This window comes from Lepidochelys kempii, chromosome 21 (genome assembly GCF_965140265.1).
Source record: "Lepidochelys kempii isolate rLepKem1 chromosome 21, rLepKem1.hap2, whole genome shotgun sequence".
Taxonomy (NCBI): Eukaryota; Metazoa; Chordata; order Testudines; family Cheloniidae; genus Lepidochelys; species Lepidochelys kempii.
Window position 1 is genome coordinate 6,989,771 of NC_133276.1, and position 24,483 is coordinate 7,014,253.

Sequence of the window (24,483 nt, forward strand, 5' to 3'; positions counted from 1 at the left end):
TACCACTAGATCAATTAAGTTTATAATGTGCTAGGAAGAAGCAATATTAACCAGACTTCCTGTCTCTTGGCATTAGCTGCCTAACACCATGGAACACATTGGGGGACCCATCAGTGCTTCCCCCACTGGGATAATGCAAAGAAGCTAGTGAATTTACTCTTGTCCATCTCTAGACCAGTGGTTCTCAACCTGTGGGTTGCTTGTGGCACACATCAGCAGCCCAGGTGACCTCCTCAGGGCCATACAGCATGTGTGTGTGGTATGGATGGATGGAGCCCATGTAACACACAGAGAGCTGCATATACAGCCCACAATGGTACATAGGTTGAGAACCACTACTCTGGACATCATGTGCTCCTTGCTTCTGCTGCCATCTACTCATGAAGAAAATGTTAGCAGGTAATGCCCTCTCCCTCACTAGGTTCTATTTCTTGATCTAGGACCTGCAAGGGCAAGTGTATATAGGTGGGTATTTATTTTATTTAATTTTCGGTTTGCTGGGCTACTATGTTCAGTACTGTACATTCTAAGTGAAGAGACCTGGGGGCAGGGAAAACCCTGAATTTAATTTATTGCAACAAATGCAGAAAACTGGTTTGCTGGATCTGCTGAAAATGCCTAGTATTCAAATTTCCACCCACCCTATAGCAATATCTGCTTCCCTGTAATTGATTCGGCTACTTAAGAAAGCATGTAATAGATTGAAAGCTTAGTTAATCCTTGTCAATATTTTTTTTTTAATTCCCCTTCTCACCTTGGAAGGGGGCAACACAAGCAGCTTCCTCAACGTCCAGAGAAGTTGTTTGTGCCAGCTGTTACCCATCTCCCCTGAGCTAGAGAAGGCAACCGTTACCTTACCAAAGTGGTATGGGAAGCAATGCCTGTTCCTTAGGGAGCTAACTTAGCACATATTGTGCTTGTTCATTTCACAGAACAGATCAGCAAAATGAACAAACATGAAGGTGGTGTAAGTCAGCGATAGAAGATGAGCTGTGCTACACCAGGATATCAGTTGTTGAAAAATGATAGCTACAGGCAATATTCTCGTGTGTGTGGAAGGTAGCTTTAATACAGTCCGTAACTAATAGTGTGTGTGTGCGTGTGTGTGTTCTTGGCAATTAGTCTACAGCCATTGTTCTTGATGGGCACAGAAAGGCAGGGGGCATCAGAAATTACCAGTACATCAGTCCTAGCCAATGCCTATGGTAAAACATGGTTCCTAAGTTCAGGGATCATCCAAAAGTGCAGCAGGGCACTTATTCAAGTTCAAATACTGCTGCTTTCATTTTCAGCAGCATGCCCTGGACAAAACAAGGGAATAGGGAAGTGATCCATGGAGAACAGAGATGGAAAAGACCTTATTGGCTTACTGTTCCTTCCTCCTCCTCCCTTCGTGTTCTTGTACCCTGCAATATACCATACTATTATTACCGTCAGACTTACAGCTCCCTCCAGACAGGGCTCCATCATGCTACTGTACAGACAAAGAGTAAAAGACAACCCTGGCTCCAAAGAGTTGACATTCTTTTACTAGGTCCTCACTGACAACCTGTGTCTGTTAAACGCACCAAACTATCCAGCTGTAAAAACCTACTGGAGATAAAGCACTGTAGTTCTACTGTGTGCTAAACTAGGCAAGGTCAGCCATGGGTGTGGGTATAGTGCTAACCTCACCTCGCTACCATGCAGCAAATGCTTCACGTGCCTCGTCTTTTAGGGGTTTACAAGATAAATATCGTGTGTTCTCACTGTATTTCAAAACCCAAACCTTTCAATGAAGACAAAGCCTTAGCCTGAGGAATAAATGGGAGGAGGGGACATAACTGAGTCTAGCATGGCTCTCTAGTGCTTTGTCAGGCTTGTTATCAACTAGCTGGACTTCCAACTCCCTTGAGCGACAATCCTAGAATCTATTAGATCTTGTGTGTGTGTGTTGGTTCTTCCTTAATTCAGCCTGAACTTCACTTTTCACAAACTTTTTGGGTTTCCCCGTGTGTATGTACTAATGAGGAATGCCTCGTGTCATGTGCTCTTGAGACATGGCCTAGAACATATTGCAGTTGTAAGAAAGTTTATGCAGGGGTGCAGCTTTGTTGCTGAAATTAAGTGACCAGTTTTTGTGGGGCAGGGGAGGTGGTTATGCTTATTGTTACTACTTCTGCAGTAATCAAGGCTGCTCTTCCAACTCAAACGATTCCCTCTGTAGCCAGGGATCTTTACTGCGGGCCCAGCTGCTGAAGGGTGGTGGTCACGATATGAAGTGCTGAGGCTGCTGCAGCGTATCCTGAGTGAGAGCAGACAACCTCAAACAGTTGCTCGTCTTGCTTGGCTTAAGGCAAGCCACTTGAATGATTTCTACCTTATGAGAACCATAAAGATGATATTGTGATCACAAGGCACATTGTACAGCCAATACCTGCATCTTGCACTGGTTTTGATAGGTGTGGAATGGCAGATAGAAAAGGAGGACTTGTGGCACCTTAGAGACTAACCAATTTATTTGAGCATGAGCTTTCATGAGCTACAGCTCACTTCATTGGATGCATACTGTGGAAAGTGTAGAAGATCTTTTTATACACACAAAGCATGAAAAGATCTTCTACACTTTCCACAGTATGCATCCGATGAAGTGAGCTGTAGCTCACGAAAGCTTATGCTCAAATAAATTGGTCTCTAAGGTGCCACAAGTACTCCTTTTCTTTTTGCGAATACAGACTAACACGGCTGTTACTCTGAAACCTGTCAAAAATGGCAGATAGGTAAAGCATTAACATGAATGGTACTTCATCCAGCACCATTGGAGTTAGTGGGAGCTTTATTCTGGGCTCCAGAAGGGCACAGGATGAAGCCCATGATGATGAATAAACCAGATTCCATTATAGAGAGATCACAAGTGGGTTGTAGTTCATCAATTAGCCAAATGAGGAAAGAGGAAAATAAACAGGGCTCTATATTTCTGGTTTCACTCTTATTTTAAGGTGTCAAGCATCTGGTGGAAGCTCAGTAACTCCAAGTTGTTCTGGGGCAATCATTACTTGGCTGAAAGCTTTTTGCCTCAACTGAATTTAACAGTTCTTGGAAACTCGGATGTTACAAATAGCAGTAAGTTGTAAACTTCTTTTGCAATCAAAATGTGATGCTCAGACTCAGCTAGACGGGCTCCTACCTCTTTCTTTTAAATCCATTTTGTAGGAGTTTTGGGTCTTTAAACTTGATATGCTGTACACTTAAGGTCATTAGATGGCAAGATTTCAGTAATACATTTGCTGAGTTTCAGCTGAACATGGCTGAACAGTCCATATTTGCAAGCAGAATGTTGGAGGTATCTTTTATGCCAGTCTCCACAAGTTTAGAGCTTGTGTGGCCAACTTTAGGGTAGAATTTGCACATGGCTTAGTGTTTAAGAATCTAAAAATTATGTTGATCTTTAATAGGAAAATCATGTTCTAAGGTGGGTTTAAATAGAGTTTAGTTGCATGTGAGTAGAAACAAGACCAAATCTCTACTTGTGTAACTCCATTGCGGTCAGTAGAGTTACACTTGCAAAGAATTTGACCTGGGGAGTTCCAGGTAGTAGGGACAATATGGGAGAAGAAATGATGAATGTGGAGAAAGCAAAGGATGGGTATCCAGCAGGGGAGCAGATGGAAATGGGGGCTCGAAGGTGAGGATGTGCAGCTAGAACTTGGTAGGTCAGGTGAGAGGAAGGTAGGAAAGGGATGTGAAGTGGGGAAATGACACATGGTCAGAGCAGCAGGACGGGGAGATGGGTTTTAAGCAGCAGCATTTAATCAGCTGGCTCTTCACTAAAGGAAGCAGCCAAAGGAAGTAATTAGGCTGCTGAGATGAGGCAAGATAAATGATTTCATAAATGCTCAGCAGAAATTCCACTCCCTCTATTCGGGGTCAGAAAAGAGTCTCTGGAGATCAGAGGAGATTCAAATGCACGGTAGGTCTGGGGAGCCCGTGCACATTAAGGAACTTGTAGTTCCCATTGACTTTAAATGGAGTTGTGGGTGCTCAGCATCTCTGAAAATCTGACCCGGAAGCTCTGATCCAGCAAAGTGCTTACCTCATGGGTAAGTCCCACTGAAGGCAAGTGCTTTGTTGAATCACGGTATACGTGAATGGGTGAGGGTAGCAACATGGCCTGGGTGCTTCACTCTCTCAGCGACTAGGGAATAAGTCCTTCCTCTGCTAGTTCGTTGTGCCTCACCTCTAGCCCTTTGAGCCTTCATTTTAGAACAGCTTCCAACATTGTGCTCTAATTGTGCTCTGTGGGATTTCGTTTCAAGGCTATGCATTGACTTTAATGACCAATTGGCTAAAAAAAAACAAAAACTATTTCGTTATGCTCTCTCTCCTATCGCTGTACTCCATACAAAATGTTATAAACAGGACCTTTTGTACTAGTTCAGATTAGAACACAACACAGAGCTGTTTATATCTTTGCCAAAGCTACGATTCTGTAGCATTCAGTGCACAGCGTGGAGGGGTCAGATTTATTCCTGATGTCACTTTGTTGAAGGTAATGAAGTTTCCAAGAACAGCTTTGGCCTCTTAATATTTAATATGACATTGTTGTCACTTGATCTCCTAACGCTTTGGAATGATTAATCCTCACAATCTCCCCGGGGGAGGCAGGTAAGTTTTATTACCTCATTTTACAGATAGGTAACCCAAGGCAAAGAAGTGAATCTCACCACATTCTGCTCTGTGCAAGGCACATTTCTTTTACTTTGCCCTCTCTACCGTAAACAGACAGCTGTGTGTGTTGATTAGATATTACCCACATACTCCATATATGTGTATTTGTGTGTACACAGATAGTGTGTGTATATAATATAAGCATGCGTGTGTATATAAATCCAAAACAAACATGGCACTGTTCCCATATCTGCCCTGGGGAGAGGATGACTGAACATGTGACAGATGCTAGTCCCGATGCATAATGCCCGCCTGGAAGGCGCTCTGATAATACAGCGAGGAGTGTGGCTTAAGAGCCTACACCGACTAGACGAGGGAGTGCAAGCTCCCATGAATTAGTGGCAGCATTGGGAATAGTGAGTCAGTTCTCATAGCCCCCATGTTGCTCCACCCACTCAATGCGTTGCTCACGTGGCTTGATCGCTCTTCAACACACCCTTATGAGTGGAGCGAAGTGGGAAATGGTGTCACTTTTATCAGAACTCGGACGGCTAAGTAGCAGCAGGCTATTGACTGATCAGCTTTGCTAGCCATAGGAAGCTACCAAATAATAACGATAATGAAGGTGAGAGTCTGCATGAAAGATCAAGTGTCATGGTGGATTCTCCATCACTGAGCATTTATAAATCCAGACAGGATGTTTTTCTAAAAGATCTGCTCTAGGAATTATTGTGGGGAAGTTCTGTGGCCTGTGTTATGCAGACTGGATGATCGCAATGGTCCTGTCTGACCTTGGAATCTCTGAATTAGCAGTATTTCAGTATTTCCCAACCAAGATTGGGACCTATTGTGTTAGGTGCTGTATATCCATGGAGTGAGCCATGGTCCCTGCCCTAAAGGGTGTACAGTCCAGCCATGATAAATAGTGGGAGGGAGGAGGGATTTGTATTTGAGGCACAGAGAGGGTAAATGACTGGCCAAAGGTCACACCTGGAATCCAGCCCTCTTGAGTTCTGTAGCAGTGCCTTAGCCACAAGCCCACCCTGTACATACATTGTCTTGCCCTTTTTATCATCTGTTTCAGTAGATGTATGAAATCCTAGTTACAGAGTCAGGCTGGGGATTTGATCCGTTTTCCTGTCTGTTACAATTAATCCCTCTGAGGGTGGAAGCCTCATGCCTTTTTCTTTATGTTCAGAGAGACAGCAGCAATGTTCCGTAGAGACGACTGGCAGCGGGGTAGGAGGGGCCTGTCCACGGAGACTGATTGCTGGGGAACACAGAGCAGGAAGCAATGCACAAACTATGCTTTCTTGGCTGCATTATCCCCCACTCTCTGGATTTTATCTCGTCCTGACTGCTCTATGTCGGCTCCATAGCCAAGAGCCTTATGCTAGTGCTTCATCCCATCCACTCAGAGAGAACCCCTCAAGCTGGCTAATCCGACTGCTTAACTCGACTACAAGTCTGACACTTTATTTACTTTGCTTGGGCGCAGACCCTTCTGCTTCCTTTCCAGTCACTTTGTGAACGTAAACACCTGCTGCTGGTCTGTGCTGTGACAGCTCTCAGCATCCCGCCAGGACATGGCTTCCCGAGGCATTCTGTTGCTTAGTATGGAGGAGACAGTAGCCGCTTGTCCTTTCTTCAGAAAATACTTCACAAGTGCAAGAGTTGCATCTGCATCTCAGGGAGAAGGAGCAGCGGGTTTTGTTTTGTTTTGTTTTTTTTGTATATCTGGCTAAAGAGAATAGCTGCCCCTATATCCAGGAAACGCAAGTGAAAGGTCCAATCATGCTGGCTGTCATGCCCCTGTCAGTGCAGAGAAACTTCAGTGAGCACTAAAAGGATCGCTAACGTGTAGCAATAGGTCAAACAAGTCTGGGTACAGAGACCCCCGCTAGATAAAAAGGGAAGACTATATTTGCACCAGCTTTTGTTTCAATTATCTGGTTTGTTTATATTTTGCCTCTGTGCCTTTCCCTCCATCCTCTGTGCCCTGAATTCCCATCAGTGAACTGGGAGTTATGATGGCTGGGCTACGATCAACTCTCCCTTCTTAACCAGCTAGCCCCTCCTCTGCTGTGCTTGTCGCTGCCTTCCCCTTGGGTCATACCACCCACAGATTGCTGGCGGGCTGCCATCTCAGACTGCCTCTCCCACCCATCTAATTTTATGCACTGCAGTCTTCTCTTGAGACCTGTCAGCAAGGATCTGTGCTCGGCAGAAATAGCCCTAGGAGAGTAATGACAGCAAAATGGTTGCTAAATAGGGAATGGCTGGGGCACTGCAGCAGTAAGGTCAATTATAATCAACTTGTCTCCATATTCGTCAGACATCCCAGGGATGGGGAGCAGCTGGGGCTGTAACACATCTTAGAGAGCTGCCCTGATGAAGACAATAAGGTATCAGACGCATAAGGAAAAGGTAATCGTCCCATCCATTTGCCATGGTGGTACTCTGTCTTCTCCCATTGTTGTGAACATAACATCCACTAGTTTCTCTTGTTGTTTTGCGAGGCTTTGGATATTTGCAAAAGTGCCTAGACCTGGACCCTAGAGGCTTGTGACTTAACTTTTCATCCACCCAACTGTGGAGCTAGAGAATGAATGGACTTCTGAATGCAGGTGCTCACCTATCAGTACAGGGTTCTGCCCCACTGGCATGCAAACTAAATGGTGTACACCTGTTTAGTGATTAACACACTTGCTGTCTTTAAGGCTCAGCTAAAGTTCCCCAAAGTATTTTCAGAAATTCTTATGAACGCTGAACTTCCTCGAGGGCTTTCTCAACCAGATGATCTCCAAATGCATGGCAGACACTAGCTAAACCTAACACCCTGCCTCTTGTGAGGAGAATAAACGACATGCCCATTTTACAGATTTCTAAACCAATACAGAGAGTTTAGCTGGCTCGGAGAGCTCACAATAAGACGATGGCTGAGCAAGGAACAGAACCCATAAGTCTCAACTCTCATTCCTCTGACCTAACCACCAGAGTACACTCCTCTTCCTGGTCAGGGAATGGAGCCCATGACACCTGATTCCTAAGCCACCTGCTCTAACCACTGCCCCCCCCCCAGCTATGAATAGAATCTAGGAGTCCTGACTCTGATTTGCCTTGCTCAAACCATTAGACAAACGCGCTCACTTACTCTTTCTCACTCTCTCAGAGCTGGGAACAGAATGTAGAAGTCCTGATTTATGATCTGCTATCCTAACTGCACTGCCTCTTGTGCTGGACTACGTAGGAAATCATCTTTACCTTCTTAACATACAGGACAGTGTTACTGAACTCAGAGCATAGGGAGCTCATGACAATAGCAAACCACTGGTTAATTTCCATGGGTTTCCATTTATTACAATGGTAATCCTGAGTAGAGATCAGCTATTTTGATTCCTGCTAGGTCCCAAGTAAGCTTTCTCCATAAGAACAAACATTTTCACAGCTGTAAATAAACATGGACTTAAAAAAAAAAAGTCACAGAAAGAATGATGGCTTATTTTTCATCCCGTTTATATAGGCTGTCTTGTTATGCAGCTTAACATCTTCTGCTGATAATGATGAAACGCTACTAACTGGCTAATTTTGAATGTTGCTGTCATGTATGCATTTTTCCAGCCACTATCTTTTCTTCGAGGCTGCGTCTGCTGAAATGACGCCTCTCTCTGTTTGTCAGAGGGTCAGGTGCAGCCGATGAATTTCTCCCCTTGAGAGATCCTGAAGCTCTGAGCTCACGCTTCCAAGGATTGAGGTGACTAGCTATGGCAGAACTAGCTGAGGGCCCTGCAAGAGGGAGAATTAATTAAATGCCAGACTGCCAGATCTATGAGAGAGATTGTCAGTAAGGACTGGATCCAGCAGTTCTAACTCCACAATACAGGCCTCTACCATGTAAACGAAAGGGCTAATTTTGCTGGCTATGAGCAGTCAGTAGGTGGCGATCCTGTATGGGTCAACCACGGACTGGCACCAAGACATGCCTGGCCAATGTGTTACACCTCTTTTACCCTGGAAATAAATCCCACGCTGCTGAACAGACGTCAGATCTCCTGCTCTGAAGAGGATTCCTATCCGTTGGGCTGCTGAGCCACCATTAGAGTCTGGGGTGTGTGGAATAAGCCATTTGTTCTCTTCCATTACCCTTCGCCTGGTCTCATCTCTGCAGCTCAGCCAAGGGATCCATCAATAGCAGAGGGGCCACTGCAGAAGCTTCAGCAGAATGACCCAAGAGATGAATCTGGCTCATAGTGCATTAGTCAATGAATGCTGGGAAATTAACCCTTTACTAGCTGCTCTAAAACACCTTGCTGCGTAAAGCATACATGCAAAAACAGTATCTGGTCTGATGCCACAAGGTAAAGGATCCACGAGGCAGGTTAGTTGCCTCCAGATTATTTAATACGCCAAGGAAAGAGCAGGGGGTGGAAAAAATGGCCACCTCTTTGACAAACTGCATATGTTAGGAGCCGGCTGAATCTTAAAGGCTGCAGGTGCGATGGGAGGGAACCTGAAATTTGTAGCGTTCAGCCTATTTGTGTAATTTACAAGAGTCCGGACAATTCTGCTGCTGCTGTTCCCATGGAAACAGATGTTGGCTTGCAGAAAATCTTTACGGGTTTTGTTGTTTTGTTTTTTAAATTTAGGTCCTCCTGCCTCATTTTCAGAGAGGCAGGACATTTTTGCTACCTGGTCCCTGCTTGCCAGGGCAGGCCAGAATTTGACTGGGCTGTTACCAACCCACAAGCTGTTAAGCATCTTGAGATCCCTCTGCATCTGCCCCCATGCCAGGGCAATGCTAAGACTATCCATAAAAATGAGGACACCAGCTGGAGTCAATCCATGGATGGATTTTTGTCCTGCTTGTTCTGTAGTTGTACTTGACATTGTCCTCTGCTCTGACCATATTTAAACATAAGTTGCTAGACGAACCTGTCTTTCTCTCTCTCCCACTCATCTAATGGAACAGTCTGACTTCCAAATCTGTTTGGTGGGTTTGTTTCCATGGCAGTTGTTGTCTGTCTCTGCGTCCCTCCCTTTCATTACAGAGCAGGCCCCCAGCAGCCAGTGAGATGGTGTAGGTGGAAGGAGGTCTAGCAGCTATATACACTGCTGTGGCTTTTTTACCATTTAAAAAGCAACTTCTAGGCTAAGCCAACTCCTATCTTTGTATATGAAGACTCTGGAGTCTCTGTAGCATGTTACGTAAGCTTGGTTCTTGAGAGACAGTTATTTTCCAGCTTGTCAGGTCTGGCTCAGACAACAGGGAAGTCATCAGTCATGCAATGAACACGTTGGCTTTTGTGGCCGAACTGATCTACCTATCGCTGCAACACATTTCTCTATCTAGAGCAAACCCTCTTTCTTCCACAGTCTTGATCTTTCACTTCTTTTGTCTTTTGCAGATGTTAATGTGATGCAGTTTATTCTCGCTGGGAAGGTAAGTCTCACTGAATTACTCTTTTAAGAAATGATTGCCAGGCAAATGAAAGATCGTAATGTTATGTTTTAAAAAGCAGGGTGTATTAGATCTGATGGGCTAATAGCATTAGCACTTATGAACGATTTTATTAGCATTTGCAAGAATGAAACCATGAGGACAGAGACTGTGCAAGCTTCCCCACATGCATCTCTGTTGATACATTCATGATCAACCCTGCAACATCTCTGGTATCCTGTTAGTATTCATATTCCTGTAGGACCTACAGATCCCAGCTAAGGTCAGGTCATGTGGTGTAAGGCACTGTGCATACACATAATAAGAGCTAGTCCCTTCCCCAAAATAGTTTACAGTTTCAAATAGACCAAAGGTGGGAGGGGAACAGAGAGATGGTGTCTTGTCCAAGATCACACAGCAGGTCAGCGGCAAAGGCTGGAATAGACCCCCAGGTGTCCTGAGTCCCAGTTCTGGGCCTTCCCATTAAACTCCCCTAGTACTGGCTGTCTCAACCCATTTTATGTTGCTCTGTAATGTAACCCATGCCAGCTTGCTGAGGCGCCCTGCGCCCTTCTAGTGATGGCTGGGCCACCTGGAGGTTGATGAGCCTGCGACAGCCTTGGCTAATAAGAGAGGTGAGTCTCTTCAGTCGGGCATAACAACTCATGCACTGGCTGGAGGACAACACCTCCAGTCTGTGACGGATTTTGAGATTTCAGAATTTGGCTTTGTTGGGCATCGGAATGAAACCGGAATGCTTTTTCAAAATTCAATGTCAACAGCTTTTGATTAGATCTTCTGTTCCATGTGAGAGACATTTGAAATGAAGACCTTTCAAAATGCAAAAGCAAAATGTTTCATTCCCCAGTTGTTGAAACGGGACATTTCAGCTTTGTTTGAATGTTCACTTCTTCCTTTCCCCTGTGCCCTCCACCCCGTTTTTTCCCTGAAACAAAAATTCAGAGGAATTGATAGGACTCCACTAAGTGTTTCGAGTGTGATGGGGGAATCTGCATTTTCCAGTGGCAAATGGTTCCATTGAAGTTTTTCTGAGCTGTTCTAATCCAGAGATCTCAGGTTTGGTCCCAGCTGTTGACCATTCACCCATGTTTTTCTGAGGTGAATAAATGTCCGTTAGGGAGCATGGCAATCTCCGTTTTAAAGCGGCTGAAAAATGAGTCAAACGTTTTCACCAAACAATTTTTTTCTTAAATACTTGAAAATTCTACAACAAATATTCACTGGAATTTCACTTTTTGAAATTTTTTGACCAACTTTCTGTTTTCATTTTTCATGCCACAGGCTCCGGAGTCTAAAAGCATCTTAATGTATGTAATACATAGTGATAGGCACTGTACAGACATGTAAGAAGAGGAATGATCATCATTAGAGGTGGGAGCCTAAGCCGCCAAATTGGAACACTCAGGGAGTTTGAATCCAAGGTTTCAGAGTATCCTAGTAGAAACACAGGGATCAGTAGACAAACCTCCTAGACCCTGACCCACAAAAAGAGGTGTGTGACTTTGTGTGTGAGAATAGTTCCACTGGGACTACTCACATGCTTAAATTTATGCAAGTGCTTAGGTGCCTTGATGGATGGATGGAGCTCATTTGCATCTTTTCACTTACTTATCCATAGTGGCTGTTTCATTTGGGGGCACGTCAGATTCCCTTTCCACAGTTCCTTCCCCTTACCTTATAATTTATATTCTACTCAACCAGGTGTTTCATGGCCTGAGAGGACTTTTTTCATGATGATGTTCCCACCTCCATAGCAGTCAGCTCAGATCTTGCAAATTCCTTGATGTCTAACTTTTCAGCTGTCTGGATTGAGCTGTAAACAGTCTGTTAAATAATAATAACTTATAAATACTAAGTATCTAATAAAACCAAACCTCTAATAAGCCCTCCATTAAAATGCACGTTGACATTCTTTTTAATTTTTAAAGAGGCAAATGCATTTGTAATTAGCATTTTAACATTAGATTGGCCATGTTCCTAAGGTTTCTATTTAAATGCAAATTAAATCCTCCCGCTGGAAAGCTAATAGGAGATGAAAATAGCTGGTAGGGGATGGGAATTCGCTTTCATGTGGAGTCATTTTAGTCATCTTGCTGTTGATTTCTTCATTTTTTATGGCCTGGTTTGCTTTAAAAATAGAGCTCCTATGTAGAACTGCATGAAACATCTGTAATAATTAACCTTGCTTGGTTCCGGACAACACTGAAAGTTGAGCTCAGAGTCTCCGAAAGGTTTGCTAGCTTTTTGCAAAGGTGGACAAAGGTTAGAACTAGTCTGGGCCCAGTTTTAGATGATCTAGTGCTTGGTTTCACATAGTAATCAGGTGAGAGAGGAAGGATGGTCCCGTGTTAGGATCCTGGAGTAGGATTTGGAAGTTTCGTTTCCAGCTCTGCCACATGCTTCTCGTGTGACCATGGACATGGCACCTGGGGCCAGATTTTAAAATGTATTTAGGCATCTAAAGATGCAAATGGGCACCTAGGGGGCTGGAAATTAGCTGCTTAGGCTCTTTTGAAAATCCAACTAGGTGCCTATCTGCATCTGTAGGCACCTAAATACCTTTAAACATCTGGCCCTTAACTCTCTCGGTGCCTCAGTTCCCAATCTGCAAAAGGGGGACTCCTTGTCTGAGCTAAGCACACATGCAACCCACACTAAAAGAAACTGAGTCTTTGTTGCCCTGTACTGTCTGATGTATATAACAGCTTAAAGAGGCTACTACAGATAAGATAATAGGACAGGGTGGGGGGACGTTACAGGGGCTGAGCTCTTTAGGTCAAATGATAGCTGCTCATGCTTTTAGATCTGAAGCATGCAGGTTCAAACCCTACTACATATCCAAGCCTGGGTGACTATACACCGATAGAGTGCTATGCATGTGCTGGTTTAGGATGCATCCATTGTCTCAAGGAGCTCACAGATTTAGGAAGTGATATCCAATGGGATCATCAACCATTTTCCCAGGCATATGTGAACGTGTGCAATTCAATATGAAGAGAGTCAGCAAAAATAAGTGGTAAAGAGAACGAATTAGAGAGAGTTTCATAGTGTAGGGAGCTCCTCAGTAGATGGTGACGTTGGCACCAGAAAAAACTGCTCTGGACCATTATGCAAATATAACTTTGGGAAGCAACTGCTGGGATATACTTTGAGAAACAAGGTTGGTGAGGAATATCTTCTGTTGGTGGAAGAGTCAAGCTTTTGAGCTCCACAGAGCTCTTCTTCAGGGCTGGGAAAGTTAATCAGAGCGTCACAGCTGAATACAAGATGGAACAGATTGTTAAGCATAAGGAGTTAACACATGTTCCAAGAAATTGTTCAAAATGAAGTGGGCAATTAACACCAACCATCATAGGACAAAGGCAAGTTAGTGGGTTACAAAGTGTTGAAATGAGACATAAAACCAGTGTCTCTCTAGAACCCCTGACCTTTGGTGTCTAGCAGAGTTATGAATGTAAGATCCCAGCCTCCTCTTCTGAAGGTGTTGTGCAGGTTTCCTTTGAGGACAAAGACTGAGAGGCCAGCTATAGAGTATTTTTGTGAAAAGTGATCAGTTGCAGGAGATAGGGTGTTTTTGTCTTATCATTTTTCTGTGTGAGTTCAATTTAGAATCTAGTGATTGTCTAGTTTCACCCACGTTGTTGTTGTTGTTTGGGCATTTGATGCACTGGACAAGGTTCAGCACATGTTGTGATAGGCATGTGTAGGACCCTTGGGTCTTCAAAGGTGTGTGTGAGGGCGGGGTGGTATTGACCATCATAGCAGTGGAGATATGGCTGCAGGTTTTGCATCTGTTATGACAGGGCCTGGTGCTGCTTTGAGATGGTGGGTCCTGGCCTTGAGAGGCTAGCTTCTGATGATGAGCTTAGCGATGCTACAGGATTGTTTGAAGGCCAAAAGAGAGGGTTTGGGAAAGATTTCTTTCAGGATGTGGTCCCCATGGAGTATGGGTTGTAACTGTTTGATGATACCCTCTTTGGGTTCTCGTGTGGGGTGGTAGGTGACAGCTAAGGGTGTGCAGTCAGTGTTTTTTTTTCTTTTCTGTATTGAAGCAGACTCGTTCGCGGCATTAGGGAGGCCCATTCCGTGATGTGCTCTACTTCTCTCATGGAACGTCCTCCTTTGGGGAAGGTGGTTTCAAGTGAATCAAGCAGTTCATTAAATCTTGCCTCGTCCTCCGGGGCTCTGGCTCAAGCCAAACAGACACAAGGGATCATTTGCATCTCTCTCCCCTGCCCCTAAAGGATCTAGGGTGTGGACTGAGCAGCTGCTTAATGAGATGCTTTCTGAGACCTTGAGCTAAATTCAGTCCTGGCTCAAGCAGGCAAAACTTTCCACAAGTCAAGGGAGTTACATTTGTCTCTCTAGGGCTACCTTTTGGCCCTCTGTGTCTCATTGGAAACATCTCCTGCTTTTCATCTTTCCTATTTTAGTTCTTCCTTCTGCCTCCCTTTCCCTATTGCTTTTGTTTTCCCTACAAGTTCAGAGAGAGAGAGAGAGAGAGAGGCCCTCTTACAAAACATCCTGTGCTAGCACTGGGTGCCATAAAAGGCTTAGCATGGCTCTTATAATCCAGTACGTGTGTGTGTACACACACGTACACACACATCTCTCTGACTCAGGGCACTGAGAAATACAGGTGGTCACACCAGATGGGGATTCCTCTGACTCTAATTGGCTTTCATCTTTTGTAGGAAAGTGATTAGGTCAGTTGGATTTATGCAGCTGGTTGATTTTCTTTCTTCCCCCCCCCCCCCCCCCAGAAACCCAGTCTGCTTCTTTCTTGCTTTACTTTCCTCTTAACAAGGGCTGCAACCTCCTGGGAGAAGGAGACAGACCAACGCACAGAGAGAGAGAGAATGGCTGTTGAGAGAAATGAGACAGAGGAACAAGGGAGAGGAAGACAGATTCACAGCTGCTCTTGCAGGAGTTTGGTGTCTGGACTTACTTGTATTAAAGTTGCAGAGCATTCTGAATAAAGAGCAAGTCTTCCTTGGGACCCACCGCTGCCTCGCAAAAACTGTAAGTACAAGACATTTTTGAAGTATTTCTTTGGCAGCCGAGAGAAAATTCCACGCTCGCTAGAGGTCATTGGGTTATTAGTGTGTGTGTATATGAGTGCAAGCCTTGCAAGGGAACAGCTTCTTCTTTCACACATGAGCATAGCTTCTAAGGCGCAACCTGGGATGAATCTTTAAGAGCATTAGTGTTCTCTAAAAGAAATACGTGGGTCAGGCCAGGGTGGTAATTTTCTCTCAGTGGTTGCTTTTTAATTGCTTCAAAGCTAAGGTTGCATTGAGTATAAATTCTCAGAGGGTGCTTCTAGTTGGCATCTCCTGAGGATATATCTGTGGGGCTGCAGCTCACCTTGCCACAATCCAAAGCCAGACAGTGTCAGCCTTTTGCAGTCCAAGCCAATCCTTGAAGGAAAAGAGGCCCAGATCCTCAGTTGATATAAAGGGATGAAGTCGATGGAGCTATGTTAATTTACCCCAGTTGAAGATCTGGCCCAAGCTCCTTAAATTATATTTATAGAGGTGGCCTAAATACCACAGGGATGGGTATATCACGAATATGATTGTTGAGGCTGAAAGATATGAAAGTGAAACTTGCATATTTGACCCCGTGAAAAATAAAATGACTTGTAGAGATCAACAGTAGTTATGACAGGGTGGAAAGGAGGAACACAGCATGGGGATTAGGAAGATCAGGAAAGGGTCAGCATTTGCTATGTGAAGTGGTTTGTTTTTCTTTTGTAGGAATTGTAGCTCTGAGTCTCTCCTTAGACAAATCCCAGGATGAATCAAGCAGTCCAATAAATCTTGCTATAGCCTCCGGGGCTCCCCAGCCACACAGGGGCAAGGGATAATTTGCATCCCTCTCTGTCCTAACAGGCAGAATTTCCAGAGGTGTGGTGCCCACCCCCTCTAAAAATCAGACAGTCATTTCTTTCTCTTCCGCCCCTGATCTGGGGCTCCTGCAGATTTACCTTTGCCCTGCTGTTAGCTGTAGAATATTTCCTTGCAAATGCCGTTCTGTCCTCCTGTTTAGCAACATCGGAAAATTACATTTGGCATGATAAGACGGCAAATAACAATCTCAAGGGGCTGCTAATGGGGTTAAAACCAGGCAGGAAGTTAAATATTCATAGTCTGCTGTCTTTGCATTAAAACTGTGTGCATATAAATTAAGAATGAGCTCAATGAACTGCCCATTGTAGCAAAGGTCTCATCTCTCCTCACAAAGTTTCAGGTAATTCCCATTTACCAAGACAATCTTTCCCTCTCTCTTTCCACACTGAAAGCATCTTTTCCGCTGCACAACATTTTGTAGCCATGGAATCCTGGAAGAAATAGGGCTTGCTGGGGTTTTGTCGGGTTTTCTGGTAGCTGTCGAGAGACTCGATTCAATTTGATGGGAGGTCAGCAAATGTCCAGTTCAACCCGAATATATATAGTTCATTTAGAAGCCTCAGCTGTCAGGCCTTGTGCAAAGGGGAAATAATGTTGGCACCAGAGTGCCAGTTTTCAGAACGATTTAAAGCCTTTGCAGCTAAAACGTGGTATAATTTGGGGTCATTTGAAAGCACAGGCTGGTAACGCAATACTGTGTGGGGCAGGATAATCATAAAATAATGCTCTAAGCTCACAGCTTTCAGATCCGCATATGGAAGGCCTTCCTATCTGCAGATATTGCTGAGCTGCACCGCTTTTCTGCGAGGGTAGCAACAGCAGGGAGAGAGGCTTTATTTGTACGGGATCATGCTGTAAAGCATGAAAATCTTTGGTAAGAGGGCCAGATTTCCAAGTGCTCAGCACTCACAAAAGGCATCCGAGTTGCAAACAAGATGCTGCTCCTGTTTAGGCACCAAAAGAAATGGCCAGAATTCCAGGGGAGCTCTGCAACTTGGGTGCCCACTGGGTGCTGAGTGCTTGGAAATCTGGCCCCATTATGTGTGTTTCGCACTGAGAAATCTGGCTCGTTGCTTTTCTGAAAATCTGCCCCACGGTGTATTTCATGCTTTGCTCATTGGCTATGTCTTCACTGCAAAAAGGTGCATTTTACATCAAACTTGGTTGCTCGGTGTAAAATTCAAATAGAGAAAAGATATGGGTAGTTTTTCACCTCCATACAGCTCCCAAAGGTCAACCCCAGGTGGTGGGCAGAGAGTTGACCTTGAATAGCTGCATCAAGATAAAAACAACAATGCCTTGCTTCCACTAGGATTTTACATCGAGAGAGCTACCTTGATGTAAAAACCCACTTCTATTTGCAGAGAGGACATAACTAACGAGGCCTGATTCTGCTAGCCTTGGGGCTTTTGCCACTGATGTCTGTCAGCCCACGAATCGAGCCCTTTGCACTAGGTTCACCTTGGCTGAAATTCATCCAGAACATTCCATGCAACTAAACGAACCAAAAAAAAAAAAAAGCACGTGAATTAAATTTTATATATTTTTAGATGAGCTGAAGCAGCTGATCTTGAAATGAAACATTATAATCAAAGTTTACAGGACATTCGCTTGTCTGGAACGTTTCAGGACACAGCATGTGTTTATTTAAAATACATTGCATCCTGCCAACTTTTTGTGCATGTAGCAACAGGACAAAAAAGGTTGAAAGAAATATTCATAATTATTTTTTTCCCCTGGTTTGGTTGTATTTTGTTTCTCCGTAAGCTTCCTATCCTGTTCTAGAAAAATGTGATTTTTGTTCCTGTTGTATTGTCAGGAAGCTCCAAGTTCAAATTTTTAAAATGCTGCTTCTTGCTTCTCTGTTAACGGCACGTGTAACAGGGTGTGCTGGTGCTGTAAGGCAGGCCTACGGTTCAGTTCTTCTCTGAACGTTTCACCAAGGTGAGTCAATTGAGCTGGATGAAAGCTAGCGTGGGTATGCTGCATGAGCTGCAACTGCACCCCTTGACTGCAATACCCCAAGAAGTGTACACAGTACAGGGGTGGAAAACAGCCACAAGGAGATGTGATCTTCAGCACAGTCCTTGTGGTGATTATGGAGCATGTAGCTACGGGCTCCATGCCGAGGCCTCCCTCCTGCCACCAGGTGTCCCATGAAGGCTGGATCGGGATCCCACGTGCGCTCCACATCCGCTCAACCTCATCCTCATATGTTCCCACAGGCTCTAGATGGTGACATTCGAAGAGCAAGTATCAGCTCGGTTCTCAGCCCTGAAGCACCTCCCTTGAGACGGTGTCTCTATCTCCGAGCCATGCTGCCTGTAGTCTCCTCCTGCTCTTTTTAACTGAGTGCAGGCAGCCGGTATGATTGAAATGAAGCAGCTCGCTCACAAATGTAGATGCTGTGCTTGGGGAACAGGAGAGGAGATCTTTCGCCAGTGTTTGCATAACATTCCCAACCTATAGTTGCCCGTCTTCCTGTCTCTGCTGCTGTGACTGTCCCCAGAGTATTGAGAATAATTGTGGATTCAGCTATTGGTATTGGTTTGCTGTCATATTATTCACAGCAAAACATTCAAGCCTCCTTGACCGTTCAGATAGCACACAGCAGACCTGCACAGCGCTTATCTGATGTGACATTTAGGTGAGTACAAGAGCTTTCTTTTGGGGTCAGAAGGAATATAGGTTTCTGGTGTCTTTCTCAGGCTGGTGGCTAATCTGCATCTGTCTATCTAGCCCACTCCTTGGCAACAGTGCGACCAGTCTGGGGAGCTGTAATATGGTAGCATCGTGATCCTCAAAGGGACTCTGTCAGATGTCATGGGCTTAGCTCACCTCTCAATTTACAGCAGTGTAAATCAGGAGTAACTTCACCAAAGCCAGCAGAGTTCAGAGTCGCCTGTGTAAAGCCAATGTGAGATGAGAATGAAGCCCTACATTTTTAAGAAACACAGTGGCAAATCAAGCCTTGTAACTCCATGGAAATCAGTATCATTCCATCAGCTTGGAGCATGCAGTGGTGTACCAGGCTCCAGATTTCCTTAACCTTTGGTATAAAATGAAAAGAATTGTGAGCATCACATTTACTTTTCAACATCTAAGACTTGGAGGGTGAAAAGAGACTCCCTTTCTTTTCGAGTCATTCTCTAGTTAGGTTTCACTCTCGGCTCTCAGGCACTAACTAGCCACAAGGGTACAACGTTTGGGTTTGCTGATGCTTTAGGACAGTGTTTAAATACAAACAAAGCTGTTTTCACTGGAATGAAGATTCAAGACTTAAGTGGCTCTTAGGCCTTGCTGTGACCCACTGCGCAGGAGTTACCATTACAGCATGATGCCCTTTGAAATATGAGAGTCTAGGAGAGGAGAGAGGTAGCAAAAAGGACCTACCTGCATTCTAGCAAACCTAGGTGTGTTTGGAGTTCATTCCCCGCCAGCTCACTCACGCACAATCACTTTACTACAAGACTTAACACACACAGCTGTTAATAAATTTCAAATGGCTGTTTCATGAAGAGCAAATTGCTGCAAATAATGTTGCTTTAAAAAACGTGGGCCTGGATCTCCAAGCAGGAGTGACTCTGTGTAGCTCTGTTGACTTCAATGGAGCCACGCCAGCTGAATATTTGAAAAGTAACATTAATTGTGTGTGTTCTGCACTCCCCCGAGATACCAAACAGTGAGCTGTTCAGAGCGTGATGGAAACCAGAGGGCAAGGAATAATGGTTTTGTCTGTAACAGCTTCCAGGTTGTTGTTTTTAACTCTTGTAGAATGCAAACTATGGGCTAGAGCAGTGGCTCTCGACCTTTCCCGACTACTGTACCCCTTTCTGGAGTAGGATTTGTCTTGCGTACCCGCAAGTTTCTCCTCACTTAAAAACTACTTGCTTACAAAATCAGACATAAAAATACCCAGTGTCACAGCACACTTTTGTGTCCATTCTTATTTTTACCATATAATTATACAAATAAATCAACTGGAATATAAATATTGTATGGACATTTCAGTGTATAGTATATAGAGCAGTATCAACAAGTCATTGTCTGTATGACATTTTAGCTTGTACCGACTTCGCTAGTGCTTTTTATATAGCTTGTTGTAAAACTAGGCAAATCTTTAGATGAGTTGATGTGCCCCCTGGAAGATCTCCGTTTACCCTCAGGGATACGGTACCCCTGGTTGAGAACCACTGGGCTAGAGGCTTCCGTTGCTGCGCACCCTTTGCTCCCATCAGTTTCACCTCCCATATTCAGGCCCCATGTATTTTTCTTTCTTGAGGTTGTAAATTTCATGCCTTCCCTGCCACCTTGCTTTCAACATCTTGTCACCTGCTTTGAACCACAAATGCACTGGGTGGTCAAGGGATGCCCCGCTGCTAGGAGCTTTTATCCTGGCAGTTTCTGGCCGAGAACGATTCGGGCAGCTCTGGCAGCTGGCTCAGCATGACGAAGAGAATCTCTCCTCTCCCATCTCCTTTGATAGAAAAGCAATTACTATTCATTTTTGTTTTAATATAGCCATTTAGGAAGAAAATGTTAACGCTTCCAATTTGTTTGGTATAATTAAGTGATCATTCCATTTGCCTGGGAGTAGATGAAGAGGAACATGGCTGAAGTAGGTTGGGGCTATTTGCTCAGCACATTAGTGACAGCCATACAGTCCCGAGGCATAGCACAGTTATTACTTGGGAGTGAAAATCCTAGTGCCCCTTGAGAGAGGTGGGAAGGACTAAGTGTTTCAGGCTGACCTTAACTATTTTTTATTGTATGTTGTTTAGAGGTGGACGGCAAGGCTAGAAGATTGTTTCAATGCCAACGCAGCAGAATTCATACGAGGTAGCAGATTAATGCACTAGACGCACCCCTTTGGATGCCCACACGTGGGTTCCATTTGACTTGGTCACAGCTGGAATGAATTTGGCAGGTCTCTGCTTAGTCTGTCCTCACTAAGGGCCTGATCCAAAGCCCAGTGAAGTCTGTGGAAAGACTCTTGTCCACTTCAATGGGGCCAGGATCAGGCCTATGGGTTTCCTATGCTCTGATGCAATTGGGAGTCTCTGATGCTCAAGTGTGAGGCTCAGGGTTTGCTCCAGGACAGGATTAAGAGAGGTCACTGGCTGAACTGTCTGGGAATCCCAGCAATGAAGGGGTGGGGGGGACCTTCAGGGAAGGGCTGAGGTGCATTGGCTCATTACTGCATTGTGTAGGAGAGCCCAGACCTGGTATGTACAGTAGAACCCCTATTTTGCTAATTAATTGGAGTTTCAGGTCATAAAATCAAACAGTTCATAAAATTGAACAGCTCAAATACAGCAGGTGCAGGGCATAAGTTGCAGCCTGGTTCACTGCACGACTTTCGTCTTGTCATTCACCCCATGGCAAAGCGATTCCCCAAGCACTGAAGGCATCGGAATGGGAAGGGATATCTACTTGTTCGTCATCGCTTTTATTCTCCCGTGTTTTTCTCCAGTTGGGAAAAATGGTTTGTATAACTGGTTGGTCATAAGACTGGTGCTTGTGAAATCGAGGTTCTACTGCAGGGTGTGGAGCTTCAGGTCAGGGCCAAGATCAATTAGCAAAGCTGTCGGGGGGAGTCAAGAACCCAGCACTGGAAAGCAGGTTCCTCAAGATCAGGACTGAGATGCACTGGCAGGGCTGTATGGAGGCTCAAGACTGGAGTAATCAAATTGCTCCAGGTCAGGAGGGAGATGAACTAGCAGGATCCCTTAGGCTGAAAGAAGCTTGCATAACAAATGTCTGCACTGTGCAGTGTTCTCAATCCCTTCATTTTCACCACCATTGCAGTTCCCTAATGAGACCGCTGAATACAGACTGCGGGATTGTGACGTTGCCTCCCTGTTGTTGTTAGCCCCTTTATGTTTGGGTTACCTTAGATTTTGCTCCTAGGCCCTGTTGTCTCAGTTTTGCATCGCTTTTTTCCCTCAAACCCATGCTGAACTGGAGTGACCACCCACTGAATCGTATGCAGGAAAGTCTGCTTCTTTCAGGCCAAACTGCACAGAGGCCTCGGAACCCTGTGCCTCTCCTGCTCCAATGAGGATCATGCATTTCACAAGGGAAGCAAGGCAACTGACTCAGCACGGGGCCGCATGATCCGCTCAGGCTGCTGCCAAAGGCGCTGAAAGGGTTATAGCTCTTAGCAGCTCATGTGTGAAAAGAGTTTGATGGATCTCAGTCCAGTTGTCGGTGGTCAGCTGTCTGCATCACAGTTGCTCTCCCTCTATTGGCAGTCCCAGTGAAGAAGCCAAGAAGTGATTGGGCTAGGCAGACTGAGCTCACCTGCAGGTGGTCCTTACAGATCAAGGCTAGCGATTGATGGGCAGGACAGTGGGTGCGAAGTTTGCTTTGCTGATGCCAGTTCTATGCCCACCCGGGGATAAATAATAATAATAGCTTGCTGTTCTATAGCACTTGCCATCTGTGGATCTCGCGGGGCTATACAAACTATCATTATCCCAACTTTCCTGATGGGGAAAACGGGGGATTAGTGATTTGGCCAAGGACATCCAGCAGGTCAGTGCCAGAGCTGGGCACAGACAACAGGTCTCCCTGCACTACCCACTGTGCCATAGCAGGGCTATCAGTTCTGTCCTTTGCCACAGCACTGAATTCAGGCTGGAAATTTTCAGCCATGCAGAGCCTTTGTGATAGCCCTGGTTCCTTTGGCGTGAAGAACCTCTGCCCCTCTTTCCTTCTGGGGAGAATTTGCTCATGCTCCACAGTGCGGTTCAGTGAACCCATCAAGATACCAGCTCAGATCCAAATCGATGGGTGATTAAAGGGAGTTGTAGGTGGCTGTTGCTAGGCTACAGACTCTCTCAATCTGCTCTCGCTGTCAAAAGGTTCTGGGTTGGGGAGATCTGAAGCGATGCGGCCGGGACTGGAGGAGTAAGTGCTTCCCACCCTTTCAGTGTGTGTGGACAGCCCTGTCGGCCCAGAAGCAACCAGAGGCTTCTCATGTGGGAGGCCTGGCTCCTTAGGAAGCAATGCCAGGCATTGCATGAGATGCGCTGTGGGTTAGTAGGAGGTGCTGCAGACATATCTCCTCTGGAATTCTGTGATGGCTCCTAGTTCTGGCAATGGCAAGGGGCATCCCAGCCACTGCCTTTGGGCAGAGCCATGATCTGCAAGTGGCGGTGTGAGCTCAGGCTGCTGGGATGGGGTGCACAGGAGTGTCTGGGAGCAAGCTGTTTCCTCTCCCTCTGCTCCTGCTGATGCAGAGGGACGTGGGACTGGCCTTTTCCCCTAAAAAGCCAGCTGTCCCCTAAAAAGCCAGGACCACGCAGCCAGTTGCTGACTTTGCTTGGGCATAGGGCTTGCCATTACCTTATTTTTGAAATAGGATCATAGGTACGAAAGCGCCATTAGGCTATTGATCCTACCCCCTCCCCCATCCCAAACAGGAGAGAGTGCCCCCCCCCCGCAATAGCGCAATCGCAGTATCAGAGGCTTAAACTGACGCCATGTTCAGTCTTAGCCAGAAGGTTGAGACGAGATGATGGGCGTTAGCTTCTCTAAAACAAAACCGTGCAGAGGAGCAGGCTCAGGCTGCATCTCACATGCATCAAGATCCCTAAAGCTCCGGAGGAAGAGGGCACCAAGTCAGATAGGCCTGCACTCTGGGAGTCCAGATTCCTGTTTTTTTTCCCCATCTTGGACACTGATTCACTGTGTGACCTTGGGCAAATCACTTCACCTCTCTGTGCCCCTCTGTCAAATGGGGATAATGTTACTCTGTGAAGGCACTTTGAGATCCTCCCCTGAAAAGCGCTATAAAGGAGAAGTATGAAGCATTACAATGCCAGGTGCAGGAAGGTTTCCCATATAGGCTAACAAACCTCCACATGTGCTCTCCTTTGATAGTGGCAAATATCCATTATTGCCAGAGGCCTGAATTTCAGGGATCAGTTTGTGACACTTGGAGAGGAGCATTGGCTGCTGGAGCCAGAAGTGCACCTATGCTCTGTACACAGTGTGTGTGTCCAGGGTGCTGCAGTCCCAGAGTGATGGGATATATAAATTCTACTTTACTTTAAGCAGCTCTGGTTACATAACGAAGGCTGAGTTTCTCACTGCGGTTTGCACCCCTATTTATACACAGGTGTGAGTGCATGGGTGGCTGCCTCTCTCGCTCCCCTTTTGTGTGTCTGCTCTCCTCTGTCGCTCTTCATTTGTTCATTTCCCCTGAAGGTTTGACAGCTATTCAGGGTGAGAGGAAAAAATAATCCCTGGTTTCCAGTGGTAGTTTGGGACTCTCTCTCTCGCTCTCTCTCTCTCTGTCCTGCTGGGCTGCTTTTTGGATCTTTTACAGTTCAGCTGTAATGCTGCGTGTGACAGTCAGAGAGCTGTGGCTGGAGGGTTGGTCTCTGTACTCCAGCCTTTTTGCCTTTCCCAGCAGGAGGTACCATGGTAGGTTTCCCTGGGGGTTTGGGAAGACGTTGA

At 45.3% G+C, this 24,483-nt stretch overlaps 1 protein-coding gene across 2 annotated transcripts in view; it reads left to right on the top strand.

Annotated features, from left to right (window-relative positions):
- The first annotated feature begins 10,010 nt into the window (after nucleotides 1–10,010).
- The window catches only part of KLHDC8A (kelch domain containing 8A), a 28,323-nt gene continuing 13,850 nt past the window's right edge, over nucleotides 10,011–24,483 (top strand). The window contains exons 1-2 of one of the 2 annotated variants that reach the window (XM_073319684.1): nucleotides 10,011–10,087; nucleotides 14,913–15,127. The gene's annotated coding sequence lies outside the window, so the exon portion shown is untranslated. Of the gene's footprint in view, nucleotides 10,088–14,912; nucleotides 15,128–24,309; nucleotides 24,451–24,483 lie in introns of those variants that run through there. The other variant, XM_073319683.1, reaches the window with a different exon arrangement.